The 16,012-nt window shown below is 45.7% G+C and overlaps 17 non-coding genes across 17 annotated transcripts; 4 read left to right on the forward strand and 13 right to left on the reverse strand.

Annotated features, from left to right (window-relative positions):
- Positions 1-1,283: 1,283 nt before the first annotated feature.
- Positions 1,284-1,355, reverse strand: trnad-guc (transfer RNA aspartic acid (anticodon GUC)). The gene has a single exon. It is a non-coding gene; the product is annotated as a tRNA-Asp (tRNA).
- A 1,304-nt stretch (positions 1,356-2,659) lies between these two features.
- Positions 2,660-2,731, reverse strand: trnad-guc (transfer RNA aspartic acid (anticodon GUC)). The gene has a single exon. It is a non-coding gene; the product is annotated as a tRNA-Asp (tRNA).
- A 240-nt stretch (positions 2,732-2,971) lies between these two features.
- Positions 2,972-3,044, forward strand: trnav-uac (transfer RNA valine (anticodon UAC)). The gene has a single exon. It is a non-coding gene; the product is annotated as a tRNA-Val (tRNA).
- A 991-nt stretch (positions 3,045-4,035) lies between these two features.
- trnad-guc (transfer RNA aspartic acid (anticodon GUC)) lies at positions 4,036-4,107 on the reverse strand. Its single transcript has one exon. It is a non-coding gene; the product is annotated as a tRNA-Asp (tRNA).
- Positions 4,108-4,723: 616 nt separating this feature from the next.
- Positions 4,724-4,795, reverse strand: trnad-guc (transfer RNA aspartic acid (anticodon GUC)). The gene has a single exon. It is a non-coding gene; the product is annotated as a tRNA-Asp (tRNA).
- A 616-nt stretch (positions 4,796-5,411) lies between these two features.
- Positions 5,412-5,483, reverse strand: trnad-guc (transfer RNA aspartic acid (anticodon GUC)). Its single transcript has one exon. It is a non-coding gene; the product is annotated as a tRNA-Asp (tRNA).
- A 616-nt stretch (positions 5,484-6,099) lies between these two features.
- trnad-guc (transfer RNA aspartic acid (anticodon GUC)) lies at positions 6,100-6,171 on the reverse strand. Its single transcript has one exon. It is a non-coding gene; the product is annotated as a tRNA-Asp (tRNA).
- A 616-nt stretch (positions 6,172-6,787) lies between these two features.
- On the reverse strand, positions 6,788-6,859 carry trnad-guc (transfer RNA aspartic acid (anticodon GUC)). The gene has a single exon. It is a non-coding gene; the product is annotated as a tRNA-Asp (tRNA).
- A 3,368-nt stretch (positions 6,860-10,227) lies between these two features.
- On the reverse strand, positions 10,228-10,299 carry trnad-guc (transfer RNA aspartic acid (anticodon GUC)). Its single transcript has one exon. It is a non-coding gene; the product is annotated as a tRNA-Asp (tRNA).
- Positions 10,300-10,539: 240 nt separating this feature from the next.
- trnav-uac (transfer RNA valine (anticodon UAC)) lies at positions 10,540-10,612 on the forward strand. The gene has a single exon. It is a non-coding gene; the product is annotated as a tRNA-Val (tRNA).
- A 991-nt stretch (positions 10,613-11,603) lies between these two features.
- trnad-guc (transfer RNA aspartic acid (anticodon GUC)) lies at positions 11,604-11,675 on the reverse strand. Its single transcript has one exon. It is a non-coding gene; the product is annotated as a tRNA-Asp (tRNA).
- A 616-nt stretch (positions 11,676-12,291) lies between these two features.
- Positions 12,292-12,363, reverse strand: trnad-guc (transfer RNA aspartic acid (anticodon GUC)). The gene has a single exon. It is a non-coding gene; the product is annotated as a tRNA-Asp (tRNA).
- A 240-nt stretch (positions 12,364-12,603) lies between these two features.
- Positions 12,604-12,676, forward strand: trnav-uac (transfer RNA valine (anticodon UAC)). Its single transcript has one exon. It is a non-coding gene; the product is annotated as a tRNA-Val (tRNA).
- Positions 12,677-13,667: 991 nt separating this feature from the next.
- Positions 13,668-13,739, reverse strand: trnad-guc (transfer RNA aspartic acid (anticodon GUC)). The gene has a single exon. It is a non-coding gene; the product is annotated as a tRNA-Asp (tRNA).
- A 616-nt stretch (positions 13,740-14,355) lies between these two features.
- trnad-guc (transfer RNA aspartic acid (anticodon GUC)) lies at positions 14,356-14,427 on the reverse strand. Its single transcript has one exon. It is a non-coding gene; the product is annotated as a tRNA-Asp (tRNA).
- Positions 14,428-14,667: 240 nt separating this feature from the next.
- Positions 14,668-14,740, forward strand: trnav-uac (transfer RNA valine (anticodon UAC)). Its single transcript has one exon. It is a non-coding gene; the product is annotated as a tRNA-Val (tRNA).
- A 991-nt stretch (positions 14,741-15,731) lies between these two features.
- On the reverse strand, positions 15,732-15,803 carry trnad-guc (transfer RNA aspartic acid (anticodon GUC)). Its single transcript has one exon. It is a non-coding gene; the product is annotated as a tRNA-Asp (tRNA).
- Positions 15,804-16,012: the final 209 nt, after the last annotated feature.

The following is a 16,012-nucleotide window of genomic DNA, read 5'->3' on the forward strand; positions in this document are numbered from 1 at the left end:
GCTAATGAAAAAAAAGTGGCGCTGTTCCGGCCTTTAAAGGGAATTCTTAGAGCTATACAGGGGAGGCTTTAAGTGTACTAGACATTTACTGTCACTCAATGACACAGCAGCTGTGACTGAATCCATTCGGAAATCATGTCGTCTGGCATCTGAAATGTTTGCAGTCAAGTGTGAATGGTGCATTGAGCCTGGGCACGTGCGTAAAAGTCATCTTCAGCAGTTTCCGTAGTGTAGTGGTTATCACGTTGGCTTTACACGCGAAAAGTCCCCTGTTTGAAACTGGGCGGAAACAGTATTCTTTGTTCCTGCTTACTCCACACAATAACACTCTATGTAGTGGAATTGTCAGAAACTGGGTAAGTACAACTGCCCCAGGGTTAGCTTTTCCTCCACACAATCAAAGCGTTCTGACTAGCCTTCCCAGCAAACTGGATGAAAAGAGGCAGAATTTTCCATTCTGATGCGCAACCTTTCATGCATGCCGAGGTAGGCAATCATATCGTTAATGTGAAGCGGTCTCTGACAGCAGGAACATGCTTGATATGTATGGTCTCTGTGTTAAAAGGCTGTTGTCGTTCTAGCAACTGGTAGAAAACTCCCCGTCAGGGAATCGAACCCTGGTTTTCCGCGTGACAAGCGGAGATACTATCCACTATACTAACGAGGACTGCGCTAGTAGCGTTTTTGGGCTAATGAAAAAAAAGTGGCGCTGTTCCGGCCTTTAAAGGGAATTCTTAGAGCTATACAGGGGAGGCTTTAAGTGTACTAGACATTTACTGTCACTCAATGACACAGCAGCTGTGACTGAATCCATTCGGAAATCATGTCGTCTGGCATCTGAAATGTTTGCAGTCAAGTGTGAATGGTGCATTGAGCCTGGGCACGTGCGTAAAAGTCATCTTCAGCAGTTTCCGTAGTGTAGTGGTTATCACGTTGGCTTTACACGCGAAAAGTCCCCTGTTTGAAACTGGGCGGAAACAGTATTCTTTGTTCCTGCTTACTCCACACAATAACACTCTATGTAGTGGAATTGTCAGAAACTGGGTAAGTACAACTGCCCCAGGGTTAGCTTTTCCTCCACACAATCAAAGTGTTCTGACTAGCCTTCCCAGCAAACTGGATGAAAAGAGGCAGAATTTTCCATTCTGATGCGCAACCTTTCATGCATGCCGAGGTAGGCAATCATATCGTTAATGTGAAGCGGTCTCTGACAGCAGGAACATGCTTGATATGTATGGTCTCTGTGTTAAAAGGCTGTTGTCGTTCTAGCAACTGGTAGAAAACTCCCCGTCAGGGAATCGAACCCTGGTCTTCCGCGTGACAAGCGGAGATACTATCCACTATACTAACGAGGACTGCGCTAGTAGCGTTTTTGGGCTAATGAAAAAAAAGTGGCGCTGTTCCGGCCTTTAAAGGGAATTCTTAGAGCTATACAGGGGAGGCTTTAAGTGTACTAGACATTTACTGTCACTCAATGACACAGCAGCTGTGACTGAATCCATTCGGAAATCATGTCGTCTGGCATCTGAAATGTTTGCAGTCAAGTGTGAATGGTGCATTGAGCCTGGGCACGTGCGTAAAAGTCATCTTCAGCAGTTTCCGTAGTGTAGTGGTTATCACGTTGGCTTTACACGCGAAAAGTCCCCTGTTTGAAACTGGGCGGAAACAGTATTCTTTGTTCCTGCTTACTCCACACAATAACACTCTATGTAGTGGAATTGTCAGAAACTGGGTAAGTACAACTGCCCCAGGGTTAGCTTTTCCTCCACACAATCAAAGTGTTCTGACTAGCCTTCCCAGCAAACTGGATGAAAAGAGGCAGAATTTTCCATTCTGATGCGCAACCTTTCATGCATGCCGAGGTAGGCAATCATATCGTTAATGTGAAGCGGTCTCTGACAGCAGGAACATGCTTGATATGTATGGTCTCTGTGTTAAAAGGCTGTTGTCGTTCTAGCAACTGGTAGAAAACTCCCCGTCAGGGAATCGAACCCTGGTCTTCCGTGTGACAAGCGGAGATACTATCCACTATACTAACTAGGACTGCGCTAGTAGCATTTTTGGGCTAATGAAAAAAAAGTGGCGCTGTTCCGGCCTTTAAAGGGAATTCTTAGAGCTATACAGGGGAGGCTTTAAGTGTACTAGACATTTACTGTCACTCAATGACACAGCAGCTGTGACTGAATCCATTCGGAAATCATGTCGTCTGGCATCTGAAATGTTTGCAGTCAAGTGTGAATGGTGCATTGAGCCTGGGCACGTGCGTAAAAGTCATCTTCAGCAGTTTCCGTAGTGTAGTGGTTATCACGTTGGCTTTACATGCGAAAAGTCCCCTGTTCAAAACTGGGCGGAAACAGTATTCTTTGTTCCTGCTTACTCCACACAATAACACTCTATGTAGTGGAATTGTCAGAAACTAGGTAAGTACAACTGCCCCAGGGTTAGCTTTTCCTCCACACAATCAAAGCGTTCTGACTAGCCTTCCCAGCAAACTGGATGAAAAGAGGCAGAATTTTCCATTCTGATGCGCAACCTTTCATGCATGCCGAGGTAGGCAATCATATCGTTAATGTGAAGCGGTCTCTGACAGCAGGAACATGCTTGATATGTATGGTCTCTGTGTTAAATGGCTGTTGTCGTTCTAGCAACTGGTAGAAAACTCCCCGTCAGGGAATCGAACCCTGGTCTTCCGCGTGACAAGCGGAGATACTATCCACTATACTAACGAGGACTGCGCTAGTAGCGTTTTTGGGCTAATGAAAAAAAAGTGGCGCTGTTCCGGCCTTTAAAGGGAATTCTTAGAGCTATACAGGGGAGGCTTTAAGTGTACTAGACATTTACTGTCACTCAATGACACAGCAGCTGTGACTGAATCCATTCGGAAATCATGTCGTCTGGCATCTGAAATGTTTGCAGTCAAGTGTGAATGGTGCATTGAGCCTGGGCACGTGCGTAAAAGTCATCTTCAGCAGTTTCCGTAGTGTAGTGGTTATCACGTTGGCTTTACACGCGAAAAGTCCCCCGTTCGAAACTGGGCGGAAACAGTATTCTTTGTTCCTGCTTACTCCACACAATAACACTCTATGTAGTGGAATTGTCAGAAACTGGGTAAGTACAACTGCCCCAGGGTTAGCTTTTCCTCCACACAATCAAAGTGTTCTGACTAGCCTTCCCAGCAAACTGGATGAAAAGAGGCAGAATTTTCCATTCTGATGCGCAACCTTTCATGCATGCCGAGGTAGGCAATCATATCGTTAATGTGAAGCGGTCTCTGACAGCAGGAACATGCTTGATATGTATGGTCTCTGTGTTAAAAGGCTGTTGTCGTTCTAGCAACTGGTAGAAAACTCCCCGTCAGGGAATCGAACCCTGGTTTTCCGCGTGACAAGCGGAGATACTATCCACTATACTAACGAGGACTGCGCTAGTAGCGTTTTTGGGCTAATGAAAAAAAAGTGGCGCTGTTCCGGCCTTTAAAGGGAATTCTTAGAGCTATACAGGGGAGGCTTTAAGTGTACTAGACATTTACTGTCACTCAATGACACAGCAGCTGTGACTGAATCCATTCGGAAATCATGTCGTCTGGCATCTGAAATGTTTGCAGTCAAGTGTGAATGGTGCATTGAGCCTGGGCACGTGCGTAAAAGTCATCTTCAGCAGTTTCCGTAGTGTAGTGGTTATCACGTTGGCTTTACACGCGAAAAGTCCCCTGTTTGAAACTGGGCGGAAACAGTATTCTTTGTTCCTGCTTACTCCACACAATAACACTCTATGTAGTGGAATTGTCAGAAACTGGGTAAGTACAACTGCCCCAGGGTTAGCTTTTCCTCCACACAATCAAAGTGTTCTGACTAGCCTTCCCAGCAAACTGGATGAAAAGAGGCAGAATTTTCCATTCTGATGCGCAACCTTTCATGCATGCCGAGGTAGGCAATCATATCGTTAATGTGAAGCGGTCTCTGACAGCAGGAACATGCTTGATATGTATGGTCTCTGTGTTAAAAGGCTGTTGTCGTTCTAGCAACTGGTAGAAAACTCCCCGTCAGGGAATCGAACCCTGGTCTTCCGCGTGACAAGCGGAGATACTATCCACTATACTAACGAGGACTGCGCTAGTAGCGTTTTTGGGCTAATGAAAAAAAAGTGGCGCTGTTCCGGCCTTTAAAGGGAATTCTTAGAGCTATACAGGGGAGGCTTTAAGTGTACTAGACATTTACTGTCACTCAATGACACAGCAGCTGTGACTGAATCCATTCGGAAATCATGTCGTCTGGCATCTGAAATGTTTGCAGTCAAGTGTGAATGGTGCATTGAGCCTGGGCACGTGCGTAAAAGTCATCTTCAGCAGTTTCCGTAGTGTAGTGGTTATCACGTTGGCTTTACACGCGAAAAGTCCCCTGTTTGAAACTGGGCGGAAACAGTATTCTTTGTTCCTGCTTACTCCACACAATAACACTCTATGTAGTGGAATTGTCAGAAACTGGGTAAGTACAACTGCCCCAGGGTTAGCTTTTCCTCCACACAATCAAAGTGTTCTGACTAGCCTTCCCAGCAAACTGGATGAAAAGAGGCAGAATTTTCCATTCTGATGCGCAACCTTTCATGCATGCCGAGGTAGGCAATCATATCGTTAATGTGAAGCGGTCTCTGACAGCAGGAACATGCTTGATATGTATGGTCTCTGTGTTAAAAGGCTGTTGTCGTTCTAGCAACTGGTAGAAAACTCCCCGTCAGGGAATCGAACCCTGGTCTTCCGCGTGACAAGCGGAGATACTATCCACTATACTAACGAGGACTGCGCTAGTAGCGTTTTTGGGCTAATGAAAAAAAAGTGGCGCTGTTCCGGCCTTTAAAGGGAATTCTTAGAGCTATACAGGGGAGGCTTTAAGTGTACTAGACATTTACTGTCACTCAATGACACAGCAGCTGTGACTGAATCCATTCGGAAATCATGTCGTCTGGCATCTGAAATGTTTGCAGTCAAGTGTGAATGGTGCATTGAGCCTGGGCACGTGCGTAAAAGTCATCTTCAGCAGTTTCCGTAGTGTAGTGGTTATCACGTTGGCTTTACACGCGAAAAGTCCCCTGTTTGAAACTGGGCGGAAACAGTATTCTTTGTTCCTGCTTACTCCACACAATAACACTCTATGTAGTGGAATTGTCAGAAACTGGGTAAGTACAACTGCCCCAGGGTTAGCTTTTCCTCCACACAATCAAAGTGTTCTGACTAGCCTTCCCAGCAAACTGGATGAAAAGAGGCAGAATTTTCCATTCTGATGCGCAACCTTTCATGCATGCCGAGGTAGGCAATCATATCGTTAATGTGAAGCGGTCTCTGACAGCAGGAACATGCTTGATATGTATGGTCTCTGTGTTAAAAGGCTGTTGTCGTTCTAGCAACTGGTAGAAAACTCCCCGTCAGGGAATCGAACCCTGGTCTTCCGCGTGACAAGCGGAGATACTATCCACTATACTAACGAGGACTGCGCAAGTAGCGTTTTTGGGCTAATGAAAAAAAAGTGGCGCTGTTCCGGCCTTTAAAGGGAATTCTTAGAGCTATACAGGGGAGGCTTTAAGTGTACTAGACATTTACTGTCACTCAATGACACAGCAGCTGTGACTGAATCCATTCGGAAATCATGTCGTCTGGCATCTGAAATGTTTGCAGTCAAGTGTGAATGGTGCATTGAGCCTGGGCACGTGCGTAAAAGTCATCTTCAGCAGTTTCCGTAGTGTAGTGGTTATCACGTTGGCTTTACACGCGAAAAGTCCCCTGTTTGAAACTGGGCGGAAACAGTATTCTTTGTTCCTGCTTACTCCACACAATAACACTCTATGTAGTGGAATTGTCAGAAACTGGGTAAGTACAACTGCCCCAGGGTTAGCTTTTCCTCCACACAATCAAAGTGTTCTGACTAGCCTTCCCAGCAAACTGGATGAAAAGAGGCAGAATTTTCCATTCTGATGCGCAACCTTTCATGCATGCCGAGGTAGGCAATCATATCGTTAATGTGAAGCGGTCTCTGACAGCAGGAACATGCTTGATATGTATGGTCTCTGTGTTAAAAGGCTGTTGTCGTTCTAGCAACTGGTAGAAAACTCCCCGTCAGGGAATCGAACCCTGGTCTTCCGCGTGACAAGCGGAGATACTATCCACTATACTAACGAGGACTGCGCTAGTAGCGTTTTTGGGCTAATGAAAAAAAAGTGGCGCTGTTCCGGCCTTTAAAGGGAATTCTTAGAGCTATACAGGGGAGGCTTTAAGTGTACTAGACATTTACTGTCACTCAATGACACAGCAGCTGTGACTGAATCCATTCGGAAATCATGTCGTCTGGCATCTGAAATGTTTGCAGTCAAGTGTGAATGGTGCATTGAGCCTGGGCACGTGCGTAAAAGTCATCTTCAGCAGTTTCCGTAGTGTAGTGGTTATCACGTTGGCTTTACACGCGAAAAGTCCCCTGTTTGAAACTGGGCGGAAACAGTATTCTTTGTTCCTGCTTACTCCACACAATAACACTCTATGTAGTGGAATTGTCAGAAACTGGGTAAGTACAACTGCCCCAGGGTTAGCTTTTCCTCCACACAATCAAAGTGTTCTGACTAGCCTTCCCAGCAAACTGGATGAAAAGAGGCAGAATTTTCCATTCTGATGCGCAACCTTTCATGCATGCCGAGGTAGGCAATCATATCGTTAATGTGAAGCGGTCTCTGACAGCAGGAACATGCTTGATATGTATGGTCTCTGTGTTAAAAGGCTGTTGTCGTTCTAGCAACTGGTAGAAAACTCCCCGTCAGGGAATCGAACCCTGGTCTTCCGCGTGACAAGCGGAGATACTATCCACTATACTAACGAGGACTGCGCAAGTAGCGTTTTTGGGCTAATGAAAAAAAAGTGGCGCTGTTCCGGCCTTTAAAGGGAATTCTTAGAGCTATACAGGGGAGGCTTTAAGTGTACTAGACATTTACTGTCACTCAATGACACAGCAGCTGTGACTGAATCCATTCGGAAATCATGTCGTCTGGCATCTGAAATGTTTGCAGTCAAGTGTGAATGGTGCATTGAGCCTGGGCACGTGCGTAAAAGTCATCTTCAGCAGTTTCCGTAGTGTAGTGGTTATCACGTTGGCTTTACACGCGAAAAGTCCCCTGTTCAAAACTGGGCGGAAACAGTATTCTTTGTTCCTGCTTACTCCACACAATAACACTCTATGTAGTGGAATTGTCAGAAACTAGGTAAGTACAACTGCCCCAGGGTTAGCTTTTCCTCCACACAATCAAAGCGTTCTGACTAGCCTTCCCAGCAAACTGGATGAAAAGAGGCAGAATTTTCCATTCTGATGCGCAACCTTTCATGCATGCCGAGGTAGGCAATCATATCGTTAATGTGAAGCGGTCTCTGACAGCAGGAACATGCTTGATATGTATGGTCTCTGTGTTAAAAGGCTGTTGTCGTTCTAGCAACTGGTAGAAAACTCCCCGTCAGGGAATCGAACCCTGGTTTTCCGCGTGACAAGCGGAGATACTATCCACTATACTAACGAGGACTGCGCTAGTAGCGTTTTTGGGCTAATGAAAAAAAAGTGGCGCTGTTCCGGCCTTTAAAGGGAATTCTTAGAGCTATACAGGGGAGGCTTTAAGTGTACTAGACATTTACTGTCACTCAATGACACAGCAGCTGTGACTGAATCCATTCGGAAATCATGTCGTCTGGCATCTGAAATGTTTGCAGTCAAGTGTGAATGGTGCATTGAGCCTGGGCACGTGCGTAAAAGTCATCTTCAGCAGTTTCCGTAGTGTAGTGGTTATCACGTTGGCTTTACACGCGAAAAGTCCCCTGTTTGAAACTGGGCGGAAACAGTATTCTTTGTTCCTGCTTACTCCACACAATAACACTCTATGTAGTGGAATTGTCAGAAACTGGGTAAGTACAACTGCCCCAGGGTTAGCTTTTCCTCCACACAATCAAAGCGTTCTGACTAGCCTTCCCAGCAAACTGGATGAAAAGAGGCAGAATTTTCCATTCTGATGCGCAACCTTTCATGCATGCCGAGGTAGGCAATCATATCGTTAATGTGAAGCGGTCTCTGACAGCAGGAACATGCTTGATATGTATGGTCTCTGTGTTAAAAGGCTGTTGTCGTTCTAGCAACTGGTAGAAAACTCCCCGTCAGGGAATCGAACCCTGGTTTTCCGCGTGACAAGCGGAGATACTATCCACTATACTAACGAGGACTGCGCTAGTAGCGTTTTTGGGCTAATGAAAAAAAAGTGGCGCTGTTCCGGCCTTTAAAGGGAATTCTTAGAGCTATACAGGGGAGGCTTTAAGTGTACTAGACATTTACTGTCACTCAATGACACAGCAGCTGTGACTGAATCCATTCGGAAATCATGTCGTCTGGCATCTGAAATGTTTGCAGTCAAGTGTGAATGGTGCATTGAGCCTGGGCACGTGCGTAAAAGTCATCTTCAGCAGTTTCCGTAGTGTAGTGGTTATCACGTTGGCTTTACACGCGAAAAGTCCCCTGTTTGAAACTGGGCGGAAACAGTATTCTTTGTTCCTGCTTACTCCACACAATAACACTCTATGTAGTGGAATTGTCAGAAACTGGGTAAGTACAACTGCCCCAGGGTTAGCTTTTCCTCCACACAATCAAAGCGTTCTGACTAGCCTTCCCAGCAAACTGGATGAAAAGAGGCAGAATTTTCCATTCTGATGCGCAACCTTTCATGCATGCCGAGGTAGGCAATCATATCGTTAATGTGAAGCGGTCTCTGACAGCAGGAACATGCTTGATATGTATGGTCTCTGTGTTAAAAGGCTGTTGTCGTTCTAGCAACTGGTAGAAAACTCCCCGTCAGGGAATCGAACCCTGGTTTTCCGCGTGACAAGCGGAGATACTATCCACTATACTAACGAGGACTGCGCTAGTAGCGTTTTTGGGCTAATGAAAAAAAAGTGGCGCTGTTCCGGCCTTTAAAGGGAATTCTTAGAGCTATACAGGGGAGGCTTTAAGTGTACTAGACATTTACTGTCACTCAATGACACAGCAGCTGTGACTGAATCCATTCGGAAATCATGTCGTCTGGCATCTGAAATGTTTGCAGTCAAGTGTGAATGGTGCATTGAGCCTGGGCACGTGCGTAAAAGTCATCTTCAGCAGTTTCCGTAGTGTAGTGGTTATCACGTTGGCTTTACACGCGAAAAGTCCCCTGTTTGAAACTGGGCGGAAACAGTATTCTTTGTTCCTGCTTACTCCACACAATAACACTCTATGTAGTGGAATTGTCAGAAACTGGGTAAGTACAACTGCCCCAGGGTTAGCTTTTCCTCCACACAATCAAAGCGTTCTGACTAGCCTTCCCAGCAAACTGGATGAAAAGAGGCAGAATTTTCCATTCTGATGCGCAACCTTTCATGCATGCCGAGGTAGGCAATCATATCGTTAATGTGAAGCGGTCTCTGACAGCAGGAACATGCTTGATATGTATGGTCTCTGTGTTAAAAGGCTGTTGTCGTTCTAGCAACTGGTAGAAAACTCCCCGTCAGGGAATCGAACCCTGGTTTTCCGCGTGACAAGCGGAGATACTATCCACTATACTAACGAGGACTGCGCTAGTAGCGTTTTTGGGCTAATGAAAAAAAAGTGGCGCTGTTCCGGCCTTTAAAGGGAATTCTTAGAGCTATACAGGGGAGGCTTTAAGTGTACTAGACATTTACTGTCACTCAATGACACAGCAGCTGTGACTGAATCCATTCGGAAATCATGTCGTCTGGCATCTGAAATGTTTGCAGTCAAGTGTGAATGGTGCATTGAGCCTGGGCACGTGCGTAAAAGTCATCTTCAGCAGTTTCCGTAGTGTAGTGGTTATCACGTTGGCTTTACACGCGAAAAGTCCCCTGTTTGAAACTGGGCGGAAACAGTATTCTTTGTTCCTGCTTACTCCACACAATAACACTCTATGTAGTGGAATTGTCAGAAACTGGGTAAGTACAACTGCCCCAGGGTTAGCTTTTCCTCCACACAATCAAAGTGTTCTGACTAGCCTTCCCAGCAAACTGGATGAAAAGAGGCAGAATTTTCCATTCTGATGCGCAACCTTTCATGCATGCCGAGGTAGGCAATCATATCGTTAATGTGAAGCGGTCTCTGACAGCAGGAACATGCTTGATATGTATGGTCTCTGTGTTAAAAGGCTGTTGTCGTTCTAGCAACTGGTAGAAAACTCCCCGTCAGGGAATCGAACCCTGGTCTTCCGCGTGACAAGCGGAGATACTATCCACTATACTAACGAGGACTGCGCTAGTAGCGTTTTTGGGCTAATGAAAAAAAAGTGGCGCTGTTCCGGCCTTTAAAGGGAATTCTTAGAGCTATACAGGGGAGGCTTTAAGTGTACTAGACATTTACTGTCACTCAATGACACAGCAGCTGTGACTGAATCCATTCGGAAATCATGTCGTCTGGCATCTGAAATGTTTGCAGTCAAGTGTGAATGGTGCATTGAGCCTGGGCACGTGCGTAAAAGTCATCTTCAGCAGTTTCCGTAGTGTAGTGGTTATCACGTTGGCTTTACACGCGAAAAGTCCCCCGTTCGAAACTGGGCGGAAACAGTATTCTTTGTTCCTGCTTACTCCACACAATAACACTCTATGTAGTGGAATTGTCAGAAACTGGGTAAGTACAACTGCCCCAGGGTTAGCTTTTCCTCCACACAATCAAAGTGTTCTGACTAGCCTTCCCAGCAAACTGGATGAAAAGAGGCAGAATTTTCCATTCTGATGCGCAACCTTTCATGCATGCCGAGGTAGGCAATCATATCGTTAATGTGAAGCGGTCTCTGACAGCAGGAACATGCTTGATATGTATGGTCTCTGTGTTAAAAGGCTGTTGTCGTTCTAGCAACTGGTAGAAAACTCCCCGTCAGGGAATCGAACCCTGGTTTTCCGCGTGACAAGCGGAGATACTATCCACTATACTAACGAGGACTGCGCTAGTAGCATTTTTGGGCTAATGAAAAAAAAGTGGCGCTGTTCCGGCCTTTAAAGGGAATTCTTAGAGCTATACAGGGGAGGCTTTAAGTGTACTAGACATTTACTGTCACTCAATGACACAGCAGCTGTGACTGAATCCATTCGGAAATCATGTCGTCTGGCATCTGAAATGTTTGCAGTCAAGTGTGAATGGTGCATTGAGCCTGGGCACGTGCGTAAAAGTCATCTTCAGCAGTTTCCGTAGTGTAGTGGTTATCACGTTGGCTTTACACGCGAAAAGTCCCCTGTTTGAAACTGGGCGGAAACAGTATTCTTTGTTCCTGCTTACTCCACACAATAACACTCTATGTAGTGGAATTGTCAGAAACTGGGTAAGTACAACTGCCCCAGGGTTAGCTTTTCCTCCACACAATCAAAGTGTTCTGACTAGCCTTCCCAGCAAACTGGATGAAAAGAGGCAGAATTTTCCATTCTGATGCGCAACCTTTCATGCATGCCGAGGTAGGCAATCATATCGTTAATGTGAAGCGGTCTCTGACAGCAGGAACATGCTTGATATGTATGGTCTCTGTGTTAAAAGGCTGTTGTCGTTCTAGCAACTGGTAGAAAACTCCCCGTCAGGGAATCGAACCCTGGTCTTCCGCGTGACAAGCGGAGATACTATCCACTATACTAACGAGGACTGCGCTAGTAGCGTTTTTGGGCTAATGAAAAAAAAGTGGCGCTGTTCCGGCCTTTAAAGGGAATTCTTAGAGCTATACAGGGGAGGCTTTAAGTGTACTAGACATTTACTGTCACTCAATGACACAGCAGCTGTGACTGAATCCATTCGGAAATCATGTCGTCTGGCATCTGAAATGTTTGCAGTCAAGTGTGAATGGTGCATTGAGCCTGGGCACGTGCGTAAAAGTCATCTTCAGCAGTTTCCGTAGTGTAGTGGTTATCACGTTGGCTTTACACGCGAAAAGTCCCCTGTTCAAAACTGGGCGGAAACAGTATTCTTTGTTCCTGCTTACTCCACACAATAACACTCTATGTAGTGGAATTGTCAGAAACTAGGTAAGTACAACTGCCCCAGGGTTAGCTTTTCCTCCACACAATCAAAGCGTTCTGACTAGCCTTCCCAGCAAACTGGATGAAAAGAGGCAGAATTTTCCATTCTGATGCGCAACCTTTCATGCATGCCGAGGTAGGCAATCATATCGTTAATGTGAAGCGGTCTCTGACAGCAGGAACATGCTTGATATGTATGGTCTCTGTGTTAAAAGGCTGTTGTCGTTCTAGCAACTGGTAGAAAACTCCCCGTCAGGGAATCGAACCCTGGTCTTCCGCGTGACAAGCGGAGATACTATCCACTATACTAACGAGGACTGCGCTAGTAGCGTTTTTGGGCTAATGAAAAAAAAGTGGCGCTGTTCCGGCCTTTAAAGGGAATTCTTAGAGCTATACAGGGGAGGCTTTAAGTGTACTAGACATTTACTGTCACTCAATGACACAGCAGCTGTGACTGAATCCATTCGGAAATCATGTCGTCTGGCATCTGAAATGTTTGCAGTCAAGTGTGAATGGTGCATTGAGCCTGGGCACGTGCGTAAAAGTCATCTTCAGCAGTTTCCGTAGTGTAGTGGTTATCACGTTGGCTTTACACGCGAAAAGTCCCCCGTTCGAAACTGGGCGGAAACAGTATTCTTTGTTCCTGCTTACTCCACACAATAACACTCTATGTAGTGGAATTGTCAGAAACTGGGTAAGTACAACTGCCCCAGGGTTAGCTTTTCCTCCACACAATCAAAGTGTTCTGACTAGCCTTCCCAGCAAACTGGATGAAAAGAGGCAGAATTTTCCATTCTGATGCGCAACCTTTCATGCATGCCGAGGTAGGCAATCATATCGTTAATGTGAAGCGGTCTCTGACAGCAGGAACATGCTTGATATGTATGGTCTCTGTGTTAAAAGGCTGTTGTCGTTCTAGCAACTGGTAGAAAACTCCCCGTCAGGGAATCGAACCCTGGTTTTCCGCGTGACAAGCGGAGATACTATCCACTATACTAACGAGGACTGCGCTAGTAGCATTTTTGGGCTAATGAAAAAAAAGTGGCGCTGTTCCGGCCTTTAAAGGGAATTCTTAGAGCTATACAGGGGAGGCTTTAAGTGTACTAGACATTTACTGTCACTCAATGACACAGCAGCTGTGACTGAATCCATTCGGAAATCATGTCGTCTGGCATCTGAAATGTTTGCAGTCAAGTGTGAATGGTGCATTGAGCCTGGGCACGTGCGTAAAAGTCATCTTCAGCAGTTTCCGTAGTGTAGTGGTTATCACGTTGGCTTTACACGCGAAAAGTCCCCTGTTTGAAACTGGGCGGAAACAGTATTCTTTGTTCCTGCTTACTCCACACAATAACACTCTATGTAGTGGAATTGTCAGAAACTGGGTAAGTACAACTGCCCCAGGGTTAGCTTTTCCTCCACACAATCAAAGTGTTCTGACTAGCCTTCCCAGCAAACTGGATGAAAAGAGGCAGAATTTTCCATTCTGATGCGCAACCTTTCATGCATGCCGAGGTAGGCAATCATATCGTTAATGTGAAGCGGTCTCTGACAGCAGGAACATGCTTGATATGTATGGTCTCTGTGTTAAAAGGCTGTTGTCGTTCTAGCAACTGGTAGAAAACTCCCCGTCAGGGAATCGAACCCTGGTCTTCCGCGTGACAAGCGGAGATACTATCCACTATACTAACGAGGACTGCGCTAGTAGCGTTTTTGGGCTAATGAAAAAAAAGTGGCGCTGTTCCGGCCTTTAAAGGGAATTCTTAGAGCTATACAGGGGAGGCTTTAAGTGTACTAGACATTTACTGTCACTCAATGACACAGCAGCTGTGACTGAATCCATTCGGAAATCATGTCGTCTGGCATCTGAAATGTTTGCAGTCAAGTGTGAATGGTGCATTGAGCCTGGGCACGTGCGTAAAAGTCATCTTCAGCAGTTTCCGTAGTGTAGTGGTTATCACGTTGGCTTTACACGCGAAAAGTCCCCTGTTCAAAACTGGGCGGAAACAGTATTCTTTGTTCCTGCTTACTCCACACAATAACACTCTATGTAGTGGAATTGTCAGAAACTAGGTAAGTACAACTGCCCCAGGGTTAGCTTTTCCTCCACACAATCAAAGCGTTCTGACTAGCCTTCCCAGCAAACTGGATGAAAAGAGGCAGAATTTTCCATTCTGATGCGCAACCTTTCATGCATGCCGAGGTAGGCAATCATATCGTTAATGTGAAGCGGTCTCTGACAGCAGGAACATGCTTGATATGTATGGTCTCTGTGTTAAAAGGCTGTTGTCGTTCTAGCAACTGGTAGAAAACTCCCCGTCAGGGAATCGAACCCTGGTCTTCCGCGTGACAAGCGGAGATACTATCCACTATACTAACGAGGACTGCGCTAGTAGCGTTTTTGGGCTAATGAAAAAAAAGTGGCGCTGTTCCGGCCTTTAAAGGGAATTCTTAGAGCTATACAGGGGAGGCTTTAAGTGTACTAGACATTTACTGTCACTCAATGACACAGCAGCTGTGACTGAATCCATTCGGAAATCATGTCGTCTGGCATCTGAAATGTTTGCAGTCAAGTGTGAATGGTGCATTGAGCCTGGGCACGTGCGTAAAAGTCATCTTCAGCAGTTTCCGTAGTGTAGTGGTTATCACGTTGGCTTTACACGCGAAAAGTCCCCCGTTCGAAACTGGGCGGAAACAGTATTCTTTGTTCCTGCTTACTCCACACAATAACACTCTATGTAGTGGAATTGTCAGAAACTGGGTAAGTACAACTGCCCCAGGGTTAGCTTTTCCTCCACACAATCAAAGTGTTCTGACTAGCCTTCCCAGCAAACTGGATGAAAAGAGGCAGAATTTTCCATTCTGATGCGCAACCTTTCATGCATGCCGAGGTAGGCAATCATATCGTTAATGTGAAGCGGTCTCTGACAGCAGGAACATGCTTGATATGTATGGTCTCTGTGTTAAAAGGCTGTTGTCGTTCTAGCAACTGGTAGAAAACTCCCCGTCAGGGAATCGAACCCTGGTTTTCCGCGTGACAAGCGGAGATACTATCCACTATACTAACGAGGACTGCGCTAGTAGCGTTTTTGGGCTAATGAAAAAAAAGTGGCGCTGTTCCGGCCTTTAAAGGGAATTCTTAGAGCTATACAGGGGAGGCTTTAAGTGTACTAGACATTTACTGTCACTCAATGACACAGCAGCTGTGACTGAATCCATTCGGAAATCATGTCGTCTGGCATCTGAAATGTTTGCAGTCAAGTGTGAATGGTGCATTGAGCCTGGGCACGTGCGTAAAAGTCATCTTCAGCAGTTTCCGTAGTGTAGTGGTTATCACGTTGGCTTTACACGCGAAAAGTCCCCTGTTTGAAACTGGGCGGAAACAGTATTCTTTGTTCCTGCTTACTCCACACAATAACACTCTATGTAGTGGAATTGTCAGAAACTGGGTAAGTACAACTGCCCCAGGGTTAGCTTTTCCTCCACACAATCAAAGTGTTCTGACTAGCCTTCCCAGCAAACTGGATGAAAAGAGGCAGAATTTTCCATTCTGATGCGCAACCTTTCATGCATGCCGAGGTAGGCAATCATATCGTTAATGTGAAGCGGTCTCTGACAGCAGGAACATGCTTGATATGTATGGTCTCTGTGTTAAAAGGCTGTTGTCGTTCTAGCAACTGGTAGAAAACTCCCCGTCAGGGAATCGAACCCTGGTCTTCCGCGTGACAAGCGGAGATACTATCCACTATACTAACGAGGACTGCGCTAGTAGCGTTTTTGGGCTAATGAAAAAAAAGTGGCGCTGTTCCGGCCTTTAAAGGGAATTCTTAGAGCTATACAGGGGAGGCTTTAAGTGTACTAGACATTTACTGTCACTCAATGACACAGCAGCTGTGACTGAATCCATTCGGAAATCATGTCGTCTGGCATCTGAAATGTTTGCAGTCAAGTGTGAATGGTGCATTGAGC

Source organism: Anarhichas minor, unplaced genomic scaffold (assembly GCF_050575085.1).
Source record: "Anarhichas minor isolate MPS153535 unplaced genomic scaffold, ASM5057508v1 ptg000017l, whole genome shotgun sequence".
Lineage (NCBI taxonomy): Eukaryota > Metazoa > Chordata > Actinopteri > Perciformes > Anarhichadidae > Anarhichas > Anarhichas minor.